General features: G+C 49.4%; 36 non-coding genes across 36 annotated transcripts; 25 read left to right on the forward strand and 11 right to left on the reverse strand.

The window, feature by feature from the left end:
• Nucleotides 1-152: 152 nt before the first annotated feature.
• Trnap-agg (transfer RNA proline (anticodon AGG)) lies at nucleotides 153-224 on the reverse strand. The gene has a single exon. It is a non-coding gene; the product is annotated as a tRNA-Pro (tRNA).
• A 411-nt stretch (nucleotides 225-635) lies between these two features.
• Trnav-cac (transfer RNA valine (anticodon CAC)) lies at nucleotides 636-708 on the forward strand. The gene has a single exon. It is a non-coding gene; the product is annotated as a tRNA-Val (tRNA).
• Nucleotides 709-866: 158 nt separating this feature from the next.
• Trnav-aac (transfer RNA valine (anticodon AAC)) lies at nucleotides 867-939 on the forward strand. Its single transcript has one exon. It is a non-coding gene; the product is annotated as a tRNA-Val (tRNA).
• Nucleotides 940-1134: 195 nt separating this feature from the next.
• On the reverse strand, nucleotides 1135-1206 carry Trnap-agg (transfer RNA proline (anticodon AGG)). Its single transcript has one exon. It is a non-coding gene; the product is annotated as a tRNA-Pro (tRNA).
• Nucleotides 1207-1617: 411 nt separating this feature from the next.
• Trnav-cac (transfer RNA valine (anticodon CAC)) lies at nucleotides 1618-1690 on the forward strand. The gene has a single exon. It is a non-coding gene; the product is annotated as a tRNA-Val (tRNA).
• A 158-nt stretch (nucleotides 1691-1848) lies between these two features.
• Trnav-aac (transfer RNA valine (anticodon AAC)) lies at nucleotides 1849-1921 on the forward strand. Its single transcript has one exon. It is a non-coding gene; the product is annotated as a tRNA-Val (tRNA).
• Nucleotides 1922-7877: 5956 nt separating this feature from the next.
• On the forward strand, nucleotides 7878-7950 carry Trnav-cac (transfer RNA valine (anticodon CAC)). Its single transcript has one exon. It is a non-coding gene; the product is annotated as a tRNA-Val (tRNA).
• A 158-nt stretch (nucleotides 7951-8108) lies between these two features.
• On the forward strand, nucleotides 8109-8181 carry Trnav-aac (transfer RNA valine (anticodon AAC)). The gene has a single exon. It is a non-coding gene; the product is annotated as a tRNA-Val (tRNA).
• Nucleotides 8182-8376: 195 nt separating this feature from the next.
• Trnap-agg (transfer RNA proline (anticodon AGG)) lies at nucleotides 8377-8448 on the reverse strand. Its single transcript has one exon. It is a non-coding gene; the product is annotated as a tRNA-Pro (tRNA).
• Nucleotides 8449-8859: 411 nt separating this feature from the next.
• Nucleotides 8860-8932, forward strand: Trnav-cac (transfer RNA valine (anticodon CAC)). The gene has a single exon. It is a non-coding gene; the product is annotated as a tRNA-Val (tRNA).
• Nucleotides 8933-9090: 158 nt separating this feature from the next.
• On the forward strand, nucleotides 9091-9163 carry Trnav-aac (transfer RNA valine (anticodon AAC)). Its single transcript has one exon. It is a non-coding gene; the product is annotated as a tRNA-Val (tRNA).
• Nucleotides 9164-15106: 5943 nt separating this feature from the next.
• Nucleotides 15107-15179, forward strand: Trnav-cac (transfer RNA valine (anticodon CAC)). Its single transcript has one exon. It is a non-coding gene; the product is annotated as a tRNA-Val (tRNA).
• A 158-nt stretch (nucleotides 15180-15337) lies between these two features.
• Trnav-aac (transfer RNA valine (anticodon AAC)) lies at nucleotides 15338-15410 on the forward strand. The gene has a single exon. It is a non-coding gene; the product is annotated as a tRNA-Val (tRNA).
• Nucleotides 15411-15605: 195 nt separating this feature from the next.
• On the reverse strand, nucleotides 15606-15677 carry Trnap-agg (transfer RNA proline (anticodon AGG)). The gene has a single exon. It is a non-coding gene; the product is annotated as a tRNA-Pro (tRNA).
• A 411-nt stretch (nucleotides 15678-16088) lies between these two features.
• Trnav-cac (transfer RNA valine (anticodon CAC)) lies at nucleotides 16089-16161 on the forward strand. The gene has a single exon. It is a non-coding gene; the product is annotated as a tRNA-Val (tRNA).
• A 158-nt stretch (nucleotides 16162-16319) lies between these two features.
• On the forward strand, nucleotides 16320-16392 carry Trnav-aac (transfer RNA valine (anticodon AAC)). The gene has a single exon. It is a non-coding gene; the product is annotated as a tRNA-Val (tRNA).
• A 195-nt stretch (nucleotides 16393-16587) lies between these two features.
• On the reverse strand, nucleotides 16588-16659 carry Trnap-agg (transfer RNA proline (anticodon AGG)). The gene has a single exon. It is a non-coding gene; the product is annotated as a tRNA-Pro (tRNA).
• A 390-nt stretch (nucleotides 16660-17049) lies between these two features.
• Nucleotides 17050-17122, forward strand: Trnav-cac (transfer RNA valine (anticodon CAC)). The gene has a single exon. It is a non-coding gene; the product is annotated as a tRNA-Val (tRNA).
• Nucleotides 17123-17280: 158 nt separating this feature from the next.
• Trnav-aac (transfer RNA valine (anticodon AAC)) lies at nucleotides 17281-17353 on the forward strand. Its single transcript has one exon. It is a non-coding gene; the product is annotated as a tRNA-Val (tRNA).
• A 195-nt stretch (nucleotides 17354-17548) lies between these two features.
• Trnap-agg (transfer RNA proline (anticodon AGG)) lies at nucleotides 17549-17620 on the reverse strand. The gene has a single exon. It is a non-coding gene; the product is annotated as a tRNA-Pro (tRNA).
• Nucleotides 17621-18031: 411 nt separating this feature from the next.
• Trnav-cac (transfer RNA valine (anticodon CAC)) lies at nucleotides 18032-18104 on the forward strand. Its single transcript has one exon. It is a non-coding gene; the product is annotated as a tRNA-Val (tRNA).
• Nucleotides 18105-18262: 158 nt separating this feature from the next.
• Trnav-aac (transfer RNA valine (anticodon AAC)) lies at nucleotides 18263-18335 on the forward strand. The gene has a single exon. It is a non-coding gene; the product is annotated as a tRNA-Val (tRNA).
• A 195-nt stretch (nucleotides 18336-18530) lies between these two features.
• Nucleotides 18531-18602, reverse strand: Trnap-agg (transfer RNA proline (anticodon AGG)). The gene has a single exon. It is a non-coding gene; the product is annotated as a tRNA-Pro (tRNA).
• A 390-nt stretch (nucleotides 18603-18992) lies between these two features.
• Trnav-cac (transfer RNA valine (anticodon CAC)) lies at nucleotides 18993-19065 on the forward strand. The gene has a single exon. It is a non-coding gene; the product is annotated as a tRNA-Val (tRNA).
• A 158-nt stretch (nucleotides 19066-19223) lies between these two features.
• Trnav-aac (transfer RNA valine (anticodon AAC)) lies at nucleotides 19224-19296 on the forward strand. The gene has a single exon. It is a non-coding gene; the product is annotated as a tRNA-Val (tRNA).
• A 195-nt stretch (nucleotides 19297-19491) lies between these two features.
• Nucleotides 19492-19563, reverse strand: Trnap-agg (transfer RNA proline (anticodon AGG)). The gene has a single exon. It is a non-coding gene; the product is annotated as a tRNA-Pro (tRNA).
• Nucleotides 19564-19953: 390 nt separating this feature from the next.
• Nucleotides 19954-20026, forward strand: Trnav-cac (transfer RNA valine (anticodon CAC)). The gene has a single exon. It is a non-coding gene; the product is annotated as a tRNA-Val (tRNA).
• A 158-nt stretch (nucleotides 20027-20184) lies between these two features.
• Nucleotides 20185-20257, forward strand: Trnav-aac (transfer RNA valine (anticodon AAC)). The gene has a single exon. It is a non-coding gene; the product is annotated as a tRNA-Val (tRNA).
• A 195-nt stretch (nucleotides 20258-20452) lies between these two features.
• On the reverse strand, nucleotides 20453-20524 carry Trnap-agg (transfer RNA proline (anticodon AGG)). Its single transcript has one exon. It is a non-coding gene; the product is annotated as a tRNA-Pro (tRNA).
• Nucleotides 20525-20935: 411 nt separating this feature from the next.
• Nucleotides 20936-21008, forward strand: Trnav-cac (transfer RNA valine (anticodon CAC)). The gene has a single exon. It is a non-coding gene; the product is annotated as a tRNA-Val (tRNA).
• A 158-nt stretch (nucleotides 21009-21166) lies between these two features.
• Trnav-aac (transfer RNA valine (anticodon AAC)) lies at nucleotides 21167-21239 on the forward strand. Its single transcript has one exon. It is a non-coding gene; the product is annotated as a tRNA-Val (tRNA).
• Nucleotides 21240-21434: 195 nt separating this feature from the next.
• Trnap-agg (transfer RNA proline (anticodon AGG)) lies at nucleotides 21435-21506 on the reverse strand. Its single transcript has one exon. It is a non-coding gene; the product is annotated as a tRNA-Pro (tRNA).
• A 390-nt stretch (nucleotides 21507-21896) lies between these two features.
• Trnav-cac (transfer RNA valine (anticodon CAC)) lies at nucleotides 21897-21969 on the forward strand. Its single transcript has one exon. It is a non-coding gene; the product is annotated as a tRNA-Val (tRNA).
• A 158-nt stretch (nucleotides 21970-22127) lies between these two features.
• Nucleotides 22128-22200, forward strand: Trnav-aac (transfer RNA valine (anticodon AAC)). Its single transcript has one exon. It is a non-coding gene; the product is annotated as a tRNA-Val (tRNA).
• A 195-nt stretch (nucleotides 22201-22395) lies between these two features.
• Nucleotides 22396-22467, reverse strand: Trnap-agg (transfer RNA proline (anticodon AGG)). Its single transcript has one exon. It is a non-coding gene; the product is annotated as a tRNA-Pro (tRNA).
• Nucleotides 22468-22857: 390 nt separating this feature from the next.
• Nucleotides 22858-22930, forward strand: Trnav-cac (transfer RNA valine (anticodon CAC)). Its single transcript has one exon. It is a non-coding gene; the product is annotated as a tRNA-Val (tRNA).
• Nucleotides 22931-23058: the final 128 nt, after the last annotated feature.

The following is a 23058-nucleotide window of genomic DNA, read 5'->3' on the forward strand; positions in this document are numbered from 1 at the left end:
TCCATCTGTACCCAAAAACCTTCGTAATCGCCTTCACACGTCGGATCAGAGTGTCAATTGCTCACATCAAATATGAAATTCATTTGATACTACCGCCGAGCATTTTGCGTCGACTCAGCCACTCACGTGCGATCAGTTTGCACAAAACGCTAGGGCTCGTCCGGGATTTGAACACGGAACCTCCTGCACCCTAAGCAGGAATCATACCCCTAGACCAACGAGCCACCTGACATGGCGAATGACTATAATTTCAGTGCACTGGGTCCCTCGATGTGGTCCAGGGTGCTCTGGAAAGTCTCGTGTAGGCTGGCGGGATGGGGGCGGCGCGAATTCCCGCGGTCGGCGGCCTTCCTGGGCTATTGGTACCTTCATGTAGAGCTGCCGCTGGGCTCGCACTCCCTGCTGCTAAGAAAGTGATTGCTTTTGCTGCTATGACTTACAATCACGACTGCGGGAAAAACCGCTATCTCGTTAGGGGTGCTACGGCAGACAAACTCTCGAGCACCCGAAGACTTCTTGTGCCCTCGGCTGTAATGGTTTCCAGGCTGTCAAAAGAACCGTCGCGTGTGCATTCGCGGACGGGAGACAGGCTGAGGTAATTTCGAGGGAACGGAGATGGACTCCTCACGTCCGCAGTTTCCGTAGTGTAGCGGTTATCACGTCTGCTTCACACGCAGAAGGTCCCCGGTTCGATCCCGGGCGGGAACAGTATTTTCCTGAATATGTCGTATTGTACTCCAGTGAGCCACGACATGTGAGGATCTTCTGCATGTACCTTTGTTATGCAAGTAGCGCATTTATTTAATTTTTTAGTTACGATGACAACATCAGCACGAGTTGCCTCTAAGGTAAGGCGCACACAAGTAGTTTCCGTGGTGTAGCGGTTATCACGTCTGCCTAACACGCAGAAGGTCCCCGGTTCGATCCCGGGCGGAAACACTTTTTCATCATTAAAAACAAGACATAGTAACATGCATCTGCTTCCATCTGTACCCAAAAACCTTCGTAATCGCCTTCACACGTCGGATCAGAGTGTCAATTGCTCACATCAAATATGAAACTCATTTGATACTGCCGCCGAGCATTTTGCGTCGACTCAGCCACTCACGTGCGATCAGTTTGCACAAAACGCTAGGGCTCGTCCGGGATTTGAACCCGGGACCTCCTGCACCCTAAGCAGGAATCATACCCCTAGACCAACGAGCCACCTGACATGGCGAATGACTATAATTTCAGTGCACTGGGTCCCTCGATGTGGTCCAGGGTGCTCTGGAAAGTCTCGTGTAGGCTGGCGGGATGGGGGCGGCGCGAATTCCCGCGGTCGGCGGCCTTCCTGGGCTATTGGTACCTTCATGTACAGCTGCCGCTGGGCTCGCACTCCCTGCTGCTAAGAAAGTGATTGCTTTTGCTGCTATGACTTACAATCACGACTGCGGGAAAAACCGCTATCTCGTTAGGGGTGCTACGGCAGACAAACTCTCGAGCACCCGAAGACTTCTTGTGCCCTCGGCTGTAATGGTTTCCAGGCTGTCAAAAGAACCGTCGCGTGTGCATTCGCGGACGGGAGACAGGCTGAGGTAATTTCGAGGGAACGGGGATGGACTCCTCACGTCCGCAGTTTCCGTAGTGTAGCGGTTATCACGTCTGCTTCACACGCAGAAGGTCCCCGGTTCGATCCCGGGCGGGAACAGTATTTTCCTGAATATGTCGTATTGTACTCCAGTGAGCCACGACATGTGAGGATCTTCTGCATGTACCTTTGTTATGCAAGTAGCGCATTTATTTAATTTTTTAGTTACGACGACAACATCAGCACGAGTTGCCTCTAAGGTAAGGCGCACACAAGTAGTTTCCGTGGTGTAGCGGTTATCACGTCTGCCTAACACGCAGAAGGTCCCCGGTTCGATCCCGGGCGGAAACACTTTTTCATCATTAAAAACAAGACATAGTAACATGCATCTGCTTCCATCTGTACCCAAAAACCTTCGTAATCGCCTTCACACGTCGGATCAGAGTGTCAATTGCTCACATCAAATATGAAATTCATTTGATACTGCCGCCGAGCATTTTGCGTCGACTCAGCCACTCACGTGCGATCAGTTTGCACAAAACGCTAGGGCTCGTCCGGGATTTGAACCCGGGACCTCCTGCACCCTAAGCAGGAATCATACCCCTTTTTTTTTTTTTTTTTTTTTTTTTTTTTTTTTTTTTTTTTTTTTTTTTTTTAGGGCCTCCTTCCTCCCCTTCAGCCCCGCCTTGCGCTCGCCATAAATCGCCTTCGTCGGCGTCGGCTTCATCTGCCATGATTTCTGAAGTACTTATTCTTCTGAACTATTCCGATTTCCAAACCAAAGATACTTCTAAACCTATTGCATAGTCCCGCAATGGTGACAAAGTAGAATATATATATTTTTTTTTTTTTAATAGAAAATGAAAAAGGAACTCTGGTCCGCTAGAAAAACAGAAGAAAATAAAATAGTCCTTGTCGTAACACTGTTCAGTATACGTCACTGTGACATTTGAAGAAGAAAAGAGAAAAAACAAAGCAATGTAGAATGAAGGAAAGAAAAAAATACTTCTTTCATCGAAGAACGACTTCTAAAAAATTCGCATATCGTTTCCTGTAATGTCTCGTCTGTGAAAGTATGTGAAACTGTAATGCCAGGTAAAGACAGAACGCCGCCTCACTCTTGGGTTCTTGCGTCTGTAAATAATGAACATAATGACCCTTCAACCAATTGACAGAGTTCCGTTTGGTGTTCGGGTACGGCACTGAATCCGGATACAGGAAATCTTCAGGTTTAATACAAAGCTGGGAAGTCCTCATAATCGTAGCCAGTTTTCGGCGAATGCATGGCCAAACTGCTTGGACAGTGGTGCACAGAAAACGATGTTCATCAGTATCAGGCAAGTTGCACGTTAGGCACAAAGGTGAGTCAGCCAAATGTAGAGCATGAAGTCGTGAATTGGTACTTATTTTACGGTTCACGACCCTGTACCAAGAGGCTTTCACTGACGTTGGTAAATCACGGCTATGTATGTTTTTCCATATCACTGGCCAGCGATGATTGGGGTATTTGTGTTCGATGTTGTTCCTGTTCTTGGTTGCCAGTAGTTTATTATAAACTAACTTCACCACGGAAAGCTCATTTTCTGGGAGAGTTGACCGTACGTAACTGAACTCAATGAAAAAGCTCTTAAAGTGAGTCAGCGCAGGCGGAATATGTTGAACAGAGACAGGAGGCTGCAGGCAGGCCGGCGCTATTTCGGTTAACAAGTGAGCCGTTAGACTGTTCGGTAACGACCTCCACCGTTTGTAGGTGGTGCATACGTACAAAGCTCGTGACTTGGAACGAACATCTGTTAAATTTAAGCCTCCATCGGTCGTGGAGAGAGTGAGCGTATCGTACTTGACTTTAAAAATGTGTCCACGTGTGACAAAATGGCCTAGAGCGGACATCATACGCTTCGCTGTCTCCTGTGGCATGGGCAGTACTTGTGCAACGTAGTTAATCTTTGAGGTGAGGTAGACATTAGCGAAGGTGACTTTCTGCAGTTCATCAAGGCTTCTTAGGTAGTGGGTCTGCATGCAAGCACGCATACTTGCCAGGAGATTCCTATAGTTCACCGCAATTGTGTGCTGTATGTTGCTCCTGTACTCAATACCAAGGCATTTCATTTTAGAAATTAGTTGCAACTGACCGTGATGGTGCAGCGAGATGCCGCGTCCTATGTTCATAATGCCAGATTTCCTGGCATTCAACTTCGCACCCGCAACAAGTTCGTAGTTTTTGACGATCTGAAGGGCTTCCTCGACTTCACCTTCGTCCATGACCAAAAATCCGACGTCATCCGCATATGCAGTACAAACAATCTTAATGCCGTGGATGGTTAATCCTTGTAGACGCTGTGTCAAGGTGACAAGCAAAGGCTCAATGGCAATGGCAAACAAGGCCATCGACATAGGGCATCCCTGTCGCACTGAATTAGTAATATTAATTGATGCGCTCAGCTGGCCATTCACCATGAGTCGAGTTACTCCTTTACGAAGGAGCTCATGTATAAGATTGATAAAACGTAGTGGAAATCCCATGGCATGCATCGTCCGGATGAGAAACTGATGGTTTACTCTGTCGAATGCCTTTGAAAAGTCAAGGGAAACTAGCGCACACCGTATCTTACACGCATCTGCAATGGCTATAACGTCCCTGTATTGAGACAAATTTTGGAAGATCGTCCTACCGACACCTACACTGGTCTGGTACTGACCAATGACAGTATTCATCAACATTTTCAATCTATTAGAAATAATACGTGCTAAAATTTTGTAGTCACTGTTCAGTAAAGTAAGCGGCCGAAAATCGTCAACAGAACTGCACATTGGGCGTTTAGGGATTAAAACCACGATGCCTTCCACGAGAGCCTGAGGAACATTAAAATCTGGCCGTAAAATTTCATTAAACATACTCAACAACTTGGGCTTTAATTTGTCGCAGAAAGTAAGATAAAATTCGGCAGTGAGACCGTCGGGTCCCGGCGATTTATTTTTCGGACTTCGTGATAGCGCAGAATCCAATTCGTCTTCATCAATTTCTCGCATGAGAGTTTCGACTTCAGCAGCACCCAAAGTCCTTTGCAAGTTATTGAGTAATTCATCGTGAGTTCCATCGTCGGTATGTGTCGTTGTCAGGAGACCTGCCAAGTGATTGTGAAGTGCGTTCCGTATGTCTTGTTGCCGCGTGAGCGCAACGCCTTCACTCAACTGAAGACGAGTTATTAATCTCCGCCGCCCCCTCTTATTTTCACGAATGACGTGAAACATGGATGTCATTTCGTCGTCTATCACATTCTGGGGCCTGGACCTTATTTGAAAGCCTTCTGCCTGCTGCCGCTGAAGTTTTAATAATTTTGCCTTAATTTTTTTAATCTGCATAAAATTTTCAGGTACAGTCACATCGGACTGGTAAAGCTCCCTGAGACAAGTAAAATAAAACTCAGACGTTTGCCGTTGCCACCAGGATTTGTCCCGAGCGTAGCGTTTAAACATTTTTGATAAAGTTGGTTTGGCATGTGTTATCCACCATTCAGTAACGGAGGCATACTGTGCAACCCGTCGTTCACATGCCTCCCATGTTTCGTTAAAGACACGGTGACAGTCAACATCGTTAAGGAGAGCATTGTTAAGTTTCCAGAAACCTCTGCCGCGAAATGTGCCTTGCTTGACCATGTTAACAGTACAAATATATGCGGCATGATCGGAAAAAATTGTGGGCCAAACTTCGGATTGGAGGACTTGAGTCTTCATACACGCCGATACATAGATTCTGTCTAGCCGGCTTGCAGAGTGGTTCGTGACATGAGTGAACCCAGGTGCCGCTCCGTGCGTGTGCTCCCATGTGTCAATGAGGTTCATTTCTTGGACGATACGTTCTAGTTCTCCAGATTTGTTAAAATTAGGCGTCTGGTCTTTTGGACTTAAGACACAATTGAAGTCACCCGCAAAAATTATACGATCGTAGGTTCCCCTAAAAAGTGGGACTATGGCGCTTGTGAAGAACTCAGCCCTAGCACGCCTATTGCTACTGCCGGACGGGGCGTAAACATTGATTATGCGTGTCCGATGGAAAGTGACAGCGATCCCTCTATGATCAGGCAGTTTTTCTGCGTCGGTCGCTACAATCCCTTCTTTTAACAGAATCGCTGTCCCTAAATTCGCACCGCTCCCGGAATTGGAGAGAGTAGTATAACCAGTTATTCGGTCAAGTTCAATCGCAGCGACTTCTTGAAGTAACAGAATATCGATATCCGCTGCGTATACAAAATCTTGTAAATTACGGAGCCGCCAGTACGACTGTATCTTATTGATGTTTAACGTGGCAATTTTATAGGCTTGGGGCTCGTTCATGGGAGAAGGCACATACTATTAATTAAACAGTCTTAGAAGGATGGCTAACGAAATTGAGGCCAAGCGCGTCAGTCGGAGTTCCTGTAGTTCCCGGTACGGTTGGTGTATGCTGCTCTGTGGGGGGTGCCGAAGATTCCGTCTCAATGGTCCGCATGACAGCCGCATCATTGCTCGCATCCAATACTTCCATTTCCTGTGCCCAATTCCCAGTGAGAGTGGCCTCTGACAAAAGCGATCCTGCGTTTCCTTGAGCGTGGGTATCCGGCAAAACGACTCTACTCGAGGTATCACTATCTTCCACCCGTCGTGGATTCACAGGGGGAGACACTACAGGATCAATGTCCATTCGACCAGACGCAGGGAGACCAACTTCAGAGGGTTCAGAAGTGTTCTGACACATTTGGCTGCTTATTCGTTTCGCTTTGTCGCGGAGCTGTGGGGCGAGCTGATTGGCTCCTTGATGTGCAAGTCTCCGCTTCTTTTTGGAAGGCTTCCTGTTAGGGTTCGCAGTATCATCAACATCCGAAGTGGACTGTTGACTCTGGGGTTGATCCGCCGGGAACACAGCGTCTGCTTCATCCTCAGTACCAGTGGCATCAACCACTGGGGAGTCATCCGTCGTTACCTCCATCTCTGAGTGTGGTAGCGGCGGTGCCGCGTCAGCACTCGGTTCTTTGACGTTATCGGCCAAAACATCATTCAAACGAGGGGCATCTACAGGCGGGGTCGCGGGTGGAAGACCAGAAGCCGCGACAGCGTATGTCAGTGGCAGTGCCGTCGTCACAGGGGGGCTAGCGGCTTCACCGACAGGTATCTGCGTCACCCGTCTTTGTATACATTCAGAGCGCACGTGGCCGGGCGCACCACAGCCGGCACACGTTTTTGGCTGCCCATCATATATGACAATTCCGCGATGTCCACCTACGTAAATATATGAAGGTATGTGCTTCTGTATATCGATCTTAACCTGCCTGACGCCGTTAAGCACCGGAAATTTGTGGGCTTTGGACCAACGCTCCGCAAAATTGTTAATGACCCTCCCGTAAGGTGTCAATGCAGAATTTATTTGCGCGGCTGTTATTTCAAACGGGAGTTCGAAAATACGTGCCGTCCGGATGCCCAGTCCAGCATGCGTAATGCTGACGTCACTGACGGTACCATCGCTATGTTTAAACTTCAGTACACCTCCACTGGACTCTACAATTCTATCACACAGTTCAGAGGACGTTAATTTCACATAAACAACACTAGTCACGATAGAGAAATTTATCCCTACAATGTCATCAAAAGTAATCTTAGCTGTTTCCTCTAACCATGCTTCAACTTCAAACGAATTTGGTTTCGAAAAGTTCCTATCAAAGGTAAACTTCAAGGTATCTTTCCTGTTAGTCGGATTCATAATTCCATATCAGATCCTACAGAACGGAACGAATACTAATAAGCAGACGCTGTAAGCACGCGACTCACCGCCTGACGTAAACACTTCCTGCCACAGCGCGCTGGCCCTGGAGGTCCGCTCACCACCGCTGCCGCAGGCAGACTGCCCCTAGACCAACGAGCCACCTGACATGGCGAATGACTATAATTTCAGTGCACTGGGTCCCTCGATGTGGTCCAGGGTGCTCTGGAAAGTCTCGTGTAGGCTGGCGGGATGGGGGCGGCGCGAATTCCCGCGGTCGGCGGCCTTCCTGGGCTATTGGTACCTTCATGTAGTGCTGCCGCTGGGCTCGCACTCCCTGCTGCTAAGAAAGTGATTGCTTTTGCTGCTATGACTTACAATCACGACTGCGGGAAAAACCGCTATCTCGTTAGGGGTGCTACGGCAGACAAACTCTCGAGCACCCGAAGACTTCTTGTGCCCTCGGCTGTAATGGTTTCCAGGCTGTCAAAAGAACCGTCGCGTGTGCATTCGCGGACGGGAGACAGGCTGAGGTAATTTCGAGGGAACGGAGATGGACTCCTCACGTCCGCAGTTTCCGTAGTGTAGCGGTTATCACGTCTGCTTCACACGCAGAAGGTCCCCGGTTCGATCCCGGGCGGGAACAGTATTTTCCTGAATATGTCGTATTGTACTCCAGTGAGCCACGACATGTGAGGATCTTCTGCATGTACCTTTGTTATGCAAGTAGCGCATTTATTTAATTTTTTAGTTACGATGACAACATCAGCACGAGTTGCCTCTAAGGTAAGGCGCACACAAGTAGTTTCCGTGGTGTAGCGGTTATCACGTCTGCCTAACACGCAGAAGGTCCCCGGTTCGATCCCGGGCGGAAACACTTTTTCATCATTAAAAACAAGACATAGTAACATGCATCTGCTTCCATCTGTACCCAAAAACCTTCGTAATCGCCTTCACACGTCGGATCAGAGTGTCAATTGCTCACATCAAATATGAAACTCATTTGATACTGCCGCCGAGCATTTTGCGTCGACTCAGCCACTCACGTGCGATCAGTTTGCACAAAACGCTAGGGCTCGTCCGGGATTTGAACCCGGGACCTCCTGCACCCTAAGCAGGAATCATACCCCTAGACCAACGAGCCACCTGACATGGCGAATGACTATAATTTCAGTGCACTGGGTCCCTCGATGTGGTCCAGGGTGCTCTGGAAAGTCTCGTGTAGGCTGGCGGGATGGGGGCGGCGCGAATTCCCGCGGTCGGCGGCCTTCCTGGGCTATTGGTACCTTCATGTACAGCTGCCGCTGGGCTCGCACTCCCTGCTGCTAAGAAAGTGATTGCTTTTGCTGCTATGACTTACAATCACGACTGCGGGAAAAACCGCTATCTCGTTAGGGGTGCTACGGCAGACAAACTCTCGAGCACCCGAAGACTTCTTGTGCCCTCGGCTGTAATGGTTTCCAGGCTGTCAAAAGAACCGTCGCGTGTGCATTCGCGGACGGGAGACAGGCTGAGGTAATTTCGAGGGAACGGGGATGGACTCCTCACGTCCGCAGTTTCCGTAGTGTAGCGGTTATCACGTCTGCTTCACACGCAGAAGGTCCCCGGTTCGATCCCGGGCGGGAACAGTATTTTCCTGAATATGTCGTATTGTACTCCAGTGAGCCACGACATGTGAGGATCTTCTGCATGTACCTTTGTTATGCAAGTAGCGCATTTATTTAATTTTTTAGTTACGACGACAACATCAGCACGAGTTGCCTCTAAGGTAAGGCGCACACAAGTAGTTTCCGTGGTGTAGCGGTTATCACGTCTGCCTAACACGCAGAAGGTCCCCGGTTCGATCCCGGGCGGAAACACTTTTTCATCATTAAAAACAAGACATAGTAACATGCATCTGCTTCCATCTGTACCCAAAAACCTTCGTAATCGCCTTCACACGTCGGATCAGAGTGTCAATTGCTCACATCAAATATGAAATTCATTTGATACTGCCGCCGAGCATTTTGCGTCGACTCAGCCACTCACGTGCGATCAGTTTGCACAAAACGCTAGGGCTCGTCCGGGATTTGAACCCGGGACCTCCTGCACCCTAAGCAGGAATCATACCCCTTTTTTTTTTTTTTTTTTTTTTTTTTTTTTTTTTTTTTTTAGGGCCTCCTTCCTCCCCTTCAGCCCCGCCTTGCGCTCGCCATAAATCGCCTTCGTCGGCGTCGGCTTCATCTGCCATGATTTCTGAAGTACTTATTCTTCTGAACTATTCCGATTTCCAAACCAAAGATACTTCTAAACCTATTGCATAGTCCCGCAATGGTGACAAAGTAGAATATATATATTTTTTTTTTTTAATAGAAAATGAAAAAGGAACTCTGGTCCGCTAGAAAAACAGAAGAAAATAAAATAGTCCTTGTCGTAACACTGTTCAGTATACGTCACTGTGACATTTGAAGAAGAAAAGAGAAAAAACAAAGCAATGTAGAATGAAGGAAAGAAAAAAATACTTCTTTCATCGAAGAACGACTTCTAAAAAATTCGCATATCGTTTCCTGTAATGTCTCGTCTGTGAAAGTATGTGAAACTGTAATGCCAGGTAAAGACAGAACGCCGCCTCACTCTTGGGTTCTTGCGTCTGTAAATAATGAACATAATGACCCTTCAACCAATTGACAGAGTTCCGTTTGGTGTTCGGGTACGGCACTGAATCCGGATACAGGAAATCTTCAGGTTTAATACAAAGCTGGGAAGTCCTCATAATCGTAGCCAGTTTTCGGCGAATGCATGGCCAAACTGCTTGGACAGTGGTGCACAGAAAACGATGTTCATCAGTATCAGGCAAGTTGCACGTTAGGCACAAAGGTGAGTCAGCCAAATGTAGAGCATGAAGTCGTGAATTGGTACTTATTTTACGGTTCACGACCCTGTACCAAGAGGCTTTCACTGACGTTGGTAAATCACGGCTATGTATGTTTTTCCATATCACTGGCCAGCGATGATTGGGGTATTTGTGTTCGATGTTGTTCCTGTTCTTGGTTGCCAGTAGTTTATTATAAACTAACTTCACCACGGAAAGCTCATTTTCTGGGAGAGTTGACCGTACGTAACTGAACTCAATGAAAAAGCTCTTAAAGTGAGTCAGCGCAGGCGGAATATGTTGAACAGAGACAGGAGGCTGCAGGCAGGCCGGCGCTATTTCGGTTAACAAGTGAGCCGTTAGACTGTTCGGTAACGACCTCCACCGTTTGTAGGTGGTGCATACGTACAAAGCTCGTGACTTGGAACGAACATCTGTTAAATTTAAGCCTCCATCGGTCGTGGAGAGAGTGAGCGTATCGTACTTGACTTTAAAAATGTGTCCACGTGTGACAAAATGGCCTAGAGCGGACATCATACGCTTCGCTGTCTCCTGTGGCATGGGCAGTACTTGTGCAACGTAGTTAATCTTTGAGGTGAGGTAGACATTAGCGAAGGTGACTTTCTGCAGTTCATCAAGGCTTCTTAGGTAGTGGGTCTGCATGCAAGCACGCATACTTGCCAGGAGATTCCTATAGTTCACCGCAATTGTGTGCTGTATGTTGCTCCTGTACTCAATACCAAGGCATTTCATTTTAGAAATTAGTTGCAACTGACCGTGATGGTGCAGCGAGATGCCGCGTCCTATGTTCATAATGCCAGATTTCCTGGCATTCAACTTCGCACCCGCAACAAGTTCGTAGTTTTTGACGATCTGAAGGGCTTCCTCGACTTCACCTTCGTCCATGACCAAAAATCCGACGTCATCCGCATATGCAGTACAAACAATCTTAATGCCGTGGATGGTTAATCCTTGTAGACGCTGTGTCAAGGTGACAAGCAAAGGCTCAATGGCAATGGCAAACAAGGCCATCGACATAGGGCATCCCTGTCGCACTGAATTAGTAATATTAATTGATGCGCTCAGCTGGCCATTCACCATGAGTCGAGTTACTCCTTTACGAAGGAGCTCATGTATAAGATTGATAAAACGTAGTGGAAATCCCATGGCATGCATCGTCCGGATGAGAAACTGATGGTTTACTCTGTCGAATGCCTTTGAAAAGTCAAGGGAAACTAGCGCACACCGTATCTTACACGCATCTGCAATGGCTATAACGTCCCTGTATTGAGACAAATTTTGGAAGATCGTCCTACCGACACCTACACTGGTCTGGTACTGACCAATGACAGTATTCATCAACATTTTCAATCTATTAGAAATAATACGTGCTAAAATTTTGTAGTCACTGTTCAGTAAAGTAAGCGGCCGAAAATCGTCAACAGAACTGCACATTGGGCGTTTAGGGATTAAAACCACGATGCCTTCCACGAGAGCCTGAGGAACATTAAAATCTGGCCGTAAAATTTCATTAAACATACTCAACAACTTGGGCTTTAATTTGTCGCAGAAAGTAAGATAAAATTTGGCAGTGAGACCGTCGGGTCCCGGCGATTTATTTTTCGGACTTCGTGATAGCGCAGAATCCAATTCGTCTTCATCAATTTCTCGCATGAGAGTTTCGACTTCAGCAGCACCCAAAGTCCTTTGCAAGTTATTGAGTAATTCATCGTGAGTTCCATCGTCGGTATGTGTCGTTGTCAGGAGACCTGCCAAGTGATTGTGAAGTGCGTTCCGTATGTCTTGTTGCCGCGTGAGCGCAACGCCTTCACTCAACTGAAGACGAGTTATTAATCTCCGCCGCCCCCTCTTATTTTCACGAATGACGTGAAACATGGATGTCATTTCGTCGTCTATCACATTCTGGGGCCTGGACCTTATTTGAAAGCCTTCTGCCTGCTGCCGCTGAAGTTTTAATAATTTTGCCTTAATTTTTTTAATCTGCATAAAATTTTCAGGTACAGTCACATCGGACTGGTAAAGCTCCCTGAGACAAGTAAAATAAAACTCAGACGTTTGCCGTTGCCACCAGGATTTGTCCCGAGCGTAGCGTTTAAACATTTTTGATAAAGTTGGTTTGGCATGTGTTATCCACCATTCAGTAACGGAGGCATACTGTGCAACCCGTCGTTCACATGCCTCCCATGTTTCGTTAAAGACACGGTGACAGTCAACATCGTTAAGGAGAGCATTGTTAAGTTTCCAGAAACCTCTGCCGCGAAATGTGCCTTGCTTGACCATGTTAACAGTACAAATATATGCGGCATGATCGGAAAAAATTGTGGGCCAAACTTCGGATTGGAGGACTTGAGTCTTCATACACGCCGATACATAGATTCTGTCTAGCCGGCTTGCAGAGTGGTTCGTGACATGAGTGAACCCAGGTGCCGCTCCGTGCGTGTGCTCCCATGTGTCAATGAGGTTCATTTCTTGGACGATACGTTCTAGTTCTCCAGATTTGTTAAAATTAGGCGTCTGGTCTTTTGGACTTAAGACACAATTGAAGTCACCCGCAAAAATTATACGATCGTAGGTTCCCCTAAAAAGTGGGACTATGGCGCTTGTGAAGAACTCAGCCCTAGCACGCCTATTGCTACTGCCGGACGGGGCGTAAACATTGATTATGCGTGTCCGATGGAAAGTGACAGCGATCCCTCTATGATCAGGCAGTTTTTCTGCGTCGGTCGCTACAATCCCTTCTTTTAACAGAATCGCTGTCCCTAAATTCGCACCGCTCCCGGAATTGGAGAGAGTAGTATAACCAGTTATTCGGTCAAGTTCAATCGCAGCGACTTCTTGAAGTAACAGAATATCGATATCCGCTGCGTATACAAAATCTTGTAAATTACGGAGCCGCCAGTACGACTGTATCTTATTGATGTTTAACGTGGCAATTTTATAGGCTTGGGGCTCGTTCATGGGAGAAGGCACATACTATTAATTAAACAGTCTTAGAAGGATGGCTAACGAAATTGAGGCCAAGCGCGTCAGTCGGAGTTCCTGTAGTTCCCGGTACGGTTGGTGTATGCTGCTCTGTGGGGGGTGCCGAAGATTCCGTCTCAATGGTCCGCATGACAGCCGCATCATTGCTCGCATCCAATACTTCCATTTCCTGTGCCCAATTCCCAGTGAGAGTGGCCTCTGACAAAAGCGATCCTGCGTTTCCTTGAGCGTGGGTATCCGGCAAAACGACTCTACTCGAGGTATCACTATCTTCCACCCGTCGTGGATTCACAGGGGGAGACACTACAGGATCAATGTCCATTCGACCAGACGCAGGGAGACCAACTTCAGAGGGTTCAGAAGTGTTCTGACACATTTGGCTGCTTATTCGTTTCGCTTTGTCGCGGAGCTGTGGGGCGAGCTGATTGGCTCCTTGATGTGCAAGTCTCCGCTTCTTTTTGGAAGGCTTCCTGTTAGGGTTCGCAGTATCATCAACATCCGAAGTGGACTGTTGACTCTGGGGTTGATCCGCCGGGAACACAGCGTCTGCTTCATCCTCAGTACCAGTGGCATCAACCACTGGGGAGTCATCCGTCGTTACCTCCATCTCTGAGTGTGGTAGCGGCGGTGCCGCGTCAGCACTCGGTTCTTTGACGTTATCGGCCAAAACATCATTCAAACGAGGGGCATCTACAGGCGGGGTCGCGGGTGGAAGACCAGAAGCCGCGACAGCGTATGTCAGTGGCAGTGCCGTCGTCACAGGGGGGCTAGCGGCTTCACCGACAGGTATCTGCGTCACCCGTCTTTGTATACATTCAGAGCGCACGTGGCCGGGCGCACCACAGCCGGCACACGTTTTTGGCTGCCCATCATATATGACAATTCCGCGATGTCCACCTACGTAAATATATGAAGGTATGTGCTTCTGTATATCGATCTTAACCTGCCTGACGCCGTTAAGCACCGGAAATTTGTGGGCTTTGGACCAACGCTCCGCAAAATTGTTAATGACCCTCCCGTAAGGTGTCAATGCAGAATTTATTTGCGCGGCTGTTATTTCAAACGGGAGTTCGAAAATACGTGCCGTCCGGATGCCCAGTCCAGCATGCGTAATGCTGACGTCACTGACGGTACCATCGCTATGTTTAAACTTCAGTACACCTCCACTGGACTCTACAATTCTATCACACAGTTCAGAGGACGTTAATTTCACATAAACAACACTAGTCACGATAGAGAAATTTATCCCTACAATGTCATCAAAAGTAATCTTAGCTGTTTCCTCTAACCATGCTTCAACTTCAAACGAATTTGGTTTCGAAAAGTTCCTATCAAAGGTAAACTTCAAGGTATCTTTCCTGTTAGTCGGATTCATAATTCCATATCAGATCCTACAGAACGGAACGAATACTAATAAGCAGACGCTGTAAGCACGCGACTCACCGCCTGACGTAAACACTTCCTGCCGCAGCGCGCTGGCCCTGGAGGTCCGCTCACCACCGCTGCCGCAGGCAGACTGCCCCTAGACCAACGAGCCACCTGACATGGCGAATGACTATAATTTCAGTGCACTGGGTCCCTCGATGTGGTCCAGGGTGCTCTGGAAAGTCTCGTGTAGGCTGGCGGGATGGGGGCGGCGCGAATTCCCGCGGTCGGCGGCCTTCCTGGGCTATTGGTACCTTCATGTAGTGCTGCCGCTGGGCTCGCACTCCCTGCTGCTAAGAAAGTGATTGCTTTTGCTGCTATGACTTACAATCACGACTGCGGGAAAAACCGCTATCTCGTTAGGGGTGCTACGGCAGACAAACTCTCGAGCACCCGAAGACTTCTTGTGCCCTCGGCTGTAATGGTTTCCAGGCTGTCAAAAGAACCGTCGCGTGTGCATTCGCGGACGGGAGACAGGCTGAGGTAATTTCGAGGGAACGGAGATGGACTCCTCACGTCCGCAGTTTCCGTAGTGTAGCGGTTATCACGTCTGCTTCACACGCAGAAGGTCCCCGGTTCGATCCCGGGCGGGAACAGTATTTTCCTGAATATGTCGTATTGTACTCCAGTGAGCCACGACATGTGAGGATCTTCTGCATGTACCTTTGTTATGCAAGTAGCGCATTTATTTAATTTTTTAGTTACGATGACAACATCAGCACGAGTTGCCTCTAAGGTAAGGCGCACACAAGTAGTTTCCGTGGTGTAGCGGTTATCACGTCTGCCTAACACGCAGAAGGTCCCCGGTTCGATCCCGGGCGGAAACACTTTTTCATCATTAAAAACAAGACATAGTAACATGCATCTGCTTCCATCTGTACCCAAAAACCTTCGTAATCGCCTTCACACGTCGGATCAGAGTGTCAATTGCTCACATCAAATATGAAATTCATTTGATACTGCCGCCGAGCATTTTGCGTCGACTCAGCCACTCACGTGCGATCAGTTTGCACAAAACGCTAGGGCTCGTCCGGGATTTGAACCCGGGACCTCCTGCACCCTAAGCAGGAATCATACCCCTAGACCAACGAGCCACCTGACATGGCGAATGACTATAATTTCAGTGCACTGGGTCCCTCGATGTGGTCCAGGGTGCTCTGGAAAGTCTCGTGTAGGCTGGCGGGATGGGGGCGGCGCGAATTCCCGCGGTCGGCGGCCTTCCTGGGCTATTGGTACCTTCATGTAGAGCTGCCGCTGGGCTCGCACTCCCTGCTGCTAAGAAAGTGATTGCTTTTGCTGCTATGACTTACAATCACGACTGCGGGAAAAACCGCTATCTCGTTAGGGGTGCTACGGCAGACAAACTCTCGAGCACCCGAAGACTTCTTGTGCCCTCGGCTGTAATGGTTTCCAGGCTGTCAAAAGAACCGTCGCGTGTGCATTCGCGGACGGGAGACAGGCTGAGGTAATTTCGAGGGAACGGGGATGGACTCCTCACGTCCGCAGTTTCCGTAGTGTAGCGGTTATCACGTCTGCTTCACACGCAGAAGGTCCCCGGTTCGATCCCGGGCGGGAACAGTATTTTCCTGAATATGTCGTATTGTACTCCAGTGAGCCACGACATGTGAGGATCTTCTGCATGTACCTTTGTTATGCAAGTAGCGCATTTATTTAATTTTTTAGTTACGATGACAACATCAGCACGAGTTGCCTCTAAGGTAAGGCGCACACAAATAGTTTCCGTGGTGTAGCGGTTATCACGTCTGCCTAACACGCAGAAGGTCCCCGGTTCGATCCCGGGCGGAAACACTTTTTCATCATTAAAAACAAGACATAGTAACATGCATCTGCTTCCATCTGTACCCAAAAACCTTCGTAATCGCCTTCACACGTCGGATCAGAGTGTCAATTGCTCACATCAAATATGAAATTCATTTGATACTGCCGCCGAGCATTTTGCGTCGACTCAGCCACTCACGTGCGATCAGTTTGCACAAAACGCTAGGGCTCGTCCGGGATTTGAACCCGGGACCTCCTGCACCCTAAGCAGGAATCATACCCCTAGACCAACGAGCCACCTGACATGGCGAATGACTATAATTTCAGTGCACTGGGTCCCTCGATGTGGTCCAGGGTGCTCTGGAAAGTCTCGTGTAGGCTGGCGGGATGGGGGCGGCGCGAATTCCCGCGGTCGGCGGCCTTCCTGGGCTATTGGTACCTTCATGTAGAGCTGCCGCTGGGCTCGCACTCCCTGCTGCTGCTATGACTTACAATCACGACTGCGGGAAAAACCGCTATCTCGTTAGGGGTGCTACGGCAGACAAACTCTCGAGCACCCGAAGACTTCTTGTGCCCTCGGCTGTAATGGTTTCCAGGCTGTCAAAAGAACCGTCGCGTGTGCATTCGCGGACGGGAGACAGGCTGAGGTAATTTCGAGGGAACGGGGATGGACTCCTCACGTCCGCAGTTTCCGTAGTGTAGCGGTTATCACGTCTGCTTCACACGCAGAAGGTCCCCGGTTCGATCCCGGGCGGGAACAGTATTTTCCTGAATATGTCGTATTGTACTCCAGTGAGCCACGACATGTGAGGATCTTCTGCATGTACCTTTGTTATGCAAGTAGCGCATTTATTTAATTTTTTAGTTACGATGACAACATCAGCACGAGTTGCCTCTAAGGTAAGGCGCACACAAATAGTTTCCGTGGTGTAGCGGTTATCACGTCTGCCTAACACGCAGAAGGTCCCCGGTTCGATCCCGGGCGGAAACACTTTTTCATCATTAAAAACAAGACATAGTAACATGCATCTGCTTCCATCTGTACCCAAAAACCTTCGTAATCGCCTTCACACGTCGGATCAGAGTGTCAATTGCTCACATCAAATATGAAATTCATTTGATACTGCCGCCGAGCATTTTGCGTCGACTCAGCCACTCACGTGCGATCAGTTTGCACAAAACGCTAGGGCTCGTCCGGGATTTGAACCCGGGACCTCCTGCACCCTAAGCAGGAATCATACCCCTAGACCAACGAGCCACCTGACATGGCGAATGACTATAATTTCAGTGCACTGGGTCCCTCGATGTGGTCCAGGGTGCTCTGGAAAGTCTCGTGTAGGCTGGCGGGATGGGGGCGGCGCGAATTCCCGCGGTCGGCGGCCTTCCTGGGCTATTGGTACCTTCATGTAGAGCTGCCGCTGGGCTCGCACTCCCTGCTGCTAAGAAAGTGATTGCTTTTGCTGCTATGACTTACAATCACGACTGCGGGAAAAACCGCTATCTCGTTAGGGGTGCTACGGCAGACAAACTCTCGAGCACCCGAAGACTTCTTGTGCCCTCGGCTGTAATGGTTTCCAGGCTGTCAAAAGAACCGTCGCGTGTGCATTCGCGGACGGGAGACAGGCTGAGGTAATTTCGAGGGAACGGGGATGGACTCCTCACGTCCGCAGTTTCCGTAGTGTAGCGGTTATCACGTCTGCTTCACACGCAGAAGGTCCCCGGTTCGATCCCGGGCGGGAACAGTATTTTCCTGAATATGTCGTATTGTACTCCAGTGAGCCACGACATGTGAGGATCTTCTGCATGTACCTTTGTTATGCAAGTAGCGCATTTATTTAATTTTTTAGTTACGATGACAACATCAGCACGAGTTGCCTCTAAGGTAAGGCGCACACAAGTAGTTTCCGTGGTGTAGCGGTTATCACGTCTGCCTAACACGCAGAAGGTCCCCGGTTCGATCCCGGGCGGAAACACTTTTTCATCATTAAAAACAAGACATAGTAACATGCATCTGCTTCCATCTGTACCCAAAAACCTTCGTAATCGCCTTCACACGTCGGATCAGAGTGTCAATTGCTCACATCAAATATGAAATTCATTTGATACTGCCGCCGAGCATTTTGCGTCGACTCAGCCACTCACGTGCGATCAGTTTGCACAAAACGCTAGGGCTCGTCCGGGATTTGAACACGGGACCTCCTGCACCCTAAGCAGGAATCATACCCCTAGACCAACGAGCCACCTGACATGGCGAATGACTATAATTTCAGTGCACTGGGTCCCTCGATGTGGTCCAGGGTGCTCTGGAAAGTCTCGTGTAGGCTGGCGGGATGGGGGCGGCGCGAATTCCCGCGGTCGGCGGCCTTCCTGGGCTATTGGTACCTTCATGTAGAGCTGCCGCTGGGCTCGCACTCCCTGCTGCTGCTATGACTTACAATCACGACTGCGGGAAAAACCGCTATCTCGTTAGGGGTGCTACGGCAGACAAACTCTCGAGCACCCGAAGACTTCTTGTGCCCTCGGCTGTAATGGTTTCCAGGCTGTCAAAAGAACCGTCGCGTGTGCATTCGCGGACGGGAGACAGGCTGAGGTAATTTCGAGGGAACGGGGATGGACTCCTCACGTCCGCAGTTTCCGTAGTGTAGCGGTTATCACGTCTGCTTCACACGCAGAAGGTCCCCGGTTCGATCCCGGGCGGGAACAGTATTTTCCTGAATATGTCGTATTGTACTCCAGTGAGCCACGACATGTGAGGATCTTCTGCATGTACCTTTGTTATGCAAGTAGCGCATTTATTTAATTTTTTAGTTACGATGACAACATCAGCACGAGTTGCCTCTAAGGTAAGGCGCACACAAATAGTTTCCGTGGTGTAGCGGTTATCACGTCTGCCTAACACGCAGAAGGTCCCCGGTTCGATCCCGGGCGGAAACACTTTTTCATCATTAAAAACAAGACATAGTAACATGCATCTGCTTCCATCTGTACCCAAAAACCTTCGTAATCGCCTTCACACGTCGGATCAGAGTGTCAATTGCTCACATCAAATATGAAATTCATTTGATACTGCCGCCGAGCATTTTGCGTCGACTCAGCCACTCACGTGCGATCAGTTTGCACAAAACGCTAGGGCTCGTCCGGGATTTGAACCCGGGACCTCCTGCACCCTAAGCAGGAATCATACCCCTAGACCAACGAGCCACCTGACATGGCGAATGACTATAATTTCAGTGCACTGGGTCCCTCGATGTGGTCCAGGGTGCTCTGGAAAGTCTCGTGTAGGCTGGCGGGATGGGGGCGGCGCGAATTCCCGCGGTCGGCGGCCTTCCTGGGCTATTGGTACCTTCATGTAGAGCTGCCGCTGGGCTCGCACTCCCTGCTGCTGCTATGACTTACAATCACGACTGCGGGAAAAACCGCTATCTCGTTAGGGGTGCTACGGCAGACAAACTCTCGAGCACCCGAAGACTTCTTGTGCCCTCGGCTGTAATGGTTTCCAGGCTGTCAAAAGAACCGTCGCGTGTGCATTCGCGGACGGGAGACAGGCTGAGGTAATTTCGAGGGAACGGGGATGGACTCCTCACGTCCGCAGTTTCCGTAGTGTAGCGGTTATCACGTCTGCTTCACACGCAGAAGGTCCCCGGTTCGATCCCGGGCGGGAACAGTATTTTCCTGAATATGTCGTATTGTACTCCAGTGAGCCACGACATGTGAGGATCTTCTGCATGTACCTTTGTTATGCAAGTAGCGCATTTATTTAATTTTTTAGTTACGATGACAACATCAGCACGAGTTGCCTCTAAGGTAAGGCGCACACAAGTAGTTTCCGTGGTGTAGCGGTTATCACGTCTGCCTAACACGCAGAAGGTCCCCGGTTCGATCCCGGGCGGAAACACTTTTTCATCATTAAAAACAAGACATAGTAACATGCATCTGCTTCCATCTGTACCCAAAAACCTTCGTAATCGCCTTCACACGTCGGATCAGAGTGTCAATTGCTCACATCAAATATGAAATTCATTTGATACTGCCGCCGAGCATTTTGCGTCGACTCAGCCACTCACGTGCGATCAGTTTGCACAAAACGCTAGGGCTCGTCCGGGATTTGAACCCGGGACCTCCTGCACCCTAAGCAGGAATCATACCCCTAGACCAACGAGCCACCTGACATGGCGAATGACTATAATTTCAGTGCACTGGGTCCCTCGATGTGGTCCAGGGTGCTCTGGAAAGTCTCGTGTAGGCTGGCGGGATGGGGGCGGCGCGAATTCCCGCGGTCGGCGGCCTTCCTGGGCTATTGGTACCTTCATGTAGAGCTGCCGCTGGGCTCGCACTCCCTGCTGCTAAGAAAGTGATTGCTTTTGCTGCTATGACTTACAATCACGACTGCGGGAAAAACCGCTATCTCGTTAGGGGTGCTACGGCAGACAAACTCTCGAGCACCCGAAGACTTCTTGTGCCCTCGGCTGTAATGGTTTCCAGGCTGTCAAAAGAACCGTCGCGTGTGCATTCGCGGACGGGAGACAGGCTGAGGTAATTTCGAGGGAACGGGGATGGACTCCTCACGTCCGCAGTTTCCGTAGTGTAGCGGTTATCACGTCTGCTTCACACGCAGAAGGTCCCCGGTTCGATCCCGGGCGGGAACAGTATTTTCCTGAATATGTCGTATTGTACTCCAGTGAGCCACGACATGTGAGGATCTTCTGCATGTACCTTTGTTATGCAAGTAGCGCATTTATTTAATTTTTTAGTTACGATGACAACATCAGCACGAGTTGCCTCTAAGGTAAGGCGCACACAAATAGTTTCCGTGGTGTAGCGGTTATCACGTCTGCCTAACACGCAGAAGGTCCCCGGTTCGATCCCGGGCGGAAACACTTTTTCATCATTAAAAACAAGACATAGTAACATGCATCTGCTTCCATCTGTACCCAAAAACCTTCGTAATCGCCTTCACACGTCGGATCAGAGTGTCAATTGCTCACATCAAATATGAAATTCATTTGATACTGCCGCCGAGCATTTTGCGTCGACTCAGCCACTCACGTGCGATCAGTTTGCACAAAACGCTAGGGCTCGTCCGGGATTTGAACCCGGGACCTCCTGCACCCTAAGCAGGAATCATACCCCTAGACCAACGAGCCACCTGACATGGCGAATGACTATAATTTCAGTGCACTGGGTCCCTCGATGTGGTCCAGGGTGCTCTGGAAAGTCTCGTGTAGGCTGGCGGGATGGGGGCGGCGCGAATTCCCGCGGTCGGCGGCCTTCCTGGGCTATTGGTACCTTCATGTAGAGCTGCCGCTGGGCTCGCACTCCCTGCTGCTGCTATGACTTACAATCACGACTGCGGGAAAAACCGCTATCTCGTTAGGGGTGCTACGGCAGACAAACTCTCGAGCACCCGAAGACTTCTTGTGCCCTCGGCTGTAATGGTTTCCAGGCTGTCAAAAGAACCGTCGCGTGTGCATTCGCGGACGGGAGACAGGCTGAGGTAATTTCGAGGGAACGGGGATGGACTCCTCACGTCCGCAGTTTCCGTAGTGTAGCGGTTATCACGTCTGCTTCACACGCAGAAGGTCCCCGGTTCGATCCCGGGCGGGAACAGTATTTTCCTGAATATGTCGTATTGTACTCCAGTGAGCCACGACATGTGAGGATCTTCTGCATGTACCTTTGTTATGCAAGTAGCGCATTTATTTAATTTTTTAGTTACGATGACAACATCAGCACGAGTTGCCTCTAAGGTAAGGCGCACACAAGTAGTTTCCGTGGTGTAGCGGTTATCACGTCTGCCTAACACGCAGAAGGTCCCCGGTTCGATCCCGGGCGGAAACACTTTTTCATCATTAAAAACAAGACATAGTAACATGCATCTGCTTCCATCTGTACCCAAAAACCTTCGTAATCGCCTTCACACGTCGGATCAGAGTGTCAATTGCTCACATCAAATATGAAATTCATTTGATACTGCCGCCGAGCATTTTGCGTCGACTCAGCCACTCACGTGCGATCAGTTTGCACAAAACGCTAGGGCTCGTCCGGGATTTGAACCCGGGACCTCCTGCACCCTAAGCAGGAATCATACCCCTAGACCAACGAGCCACCTGACATGGCGAATGACTATAATTTCAGTGCACTGGGTCCCTCGATGTGGTCCAGGGTGCTCTGGAAAGTCTCGTGTAGGCTGGCGGGATGGGGGCGGCGCGAATTCCCGCGGTCGGCGGCCTTCCTGGGCTATTGGTACCTTCATGTAGAGCTGCCGCTGGGCTCGCACTCCCTGCTGCTGCTATGACTTACAATCACGACTGCGGGAAAAACCGCTATCTCGTTAGGGGTGCTACGGCAGACAAACTCTCGAGCACCCGAAGACTTCTTGTGCCCTCGGCTGTAATGGTTTCCAGGCTGTCAAAAGAACCGTCGCGTGTGCATTCGCGGACGGGAGGCAGGCTGAGGTAATTTCGAGGGAACGGGGATGGACTCCTCACGTCCGCAGTTTCCGTAGTGTAGCGGTTATCACGTCTGCTTCACACGCAGAAGGTCCCCGGTTCGATCCCGGGCGGGAACAGTATTTTCCTGAATATGTCGTATTGTACTCCAGTGAGCCACGACATGTGAGGATCTTCTGCATGTACCTTTGTTATGCAAGTAGCGCATTTATTTAATTTTTTAGTTACGATGACAACATCAGCACGA

This window comes from Schistocerca gregaria, chromosome 2 (assembly GCF_023897955.1).
Source record: "Schistocerca gregaria isolate iqSchGreg1 chromosome 2, iqSchGreg1.2, whole genome shotgun sequence".
Taxonomy (NCBI): Eukaryota; Metazoa; Arthropoda; class Insecta; order Orthoptera; family Acrididae; genus Schistocerca; species Schistocerca gregaria.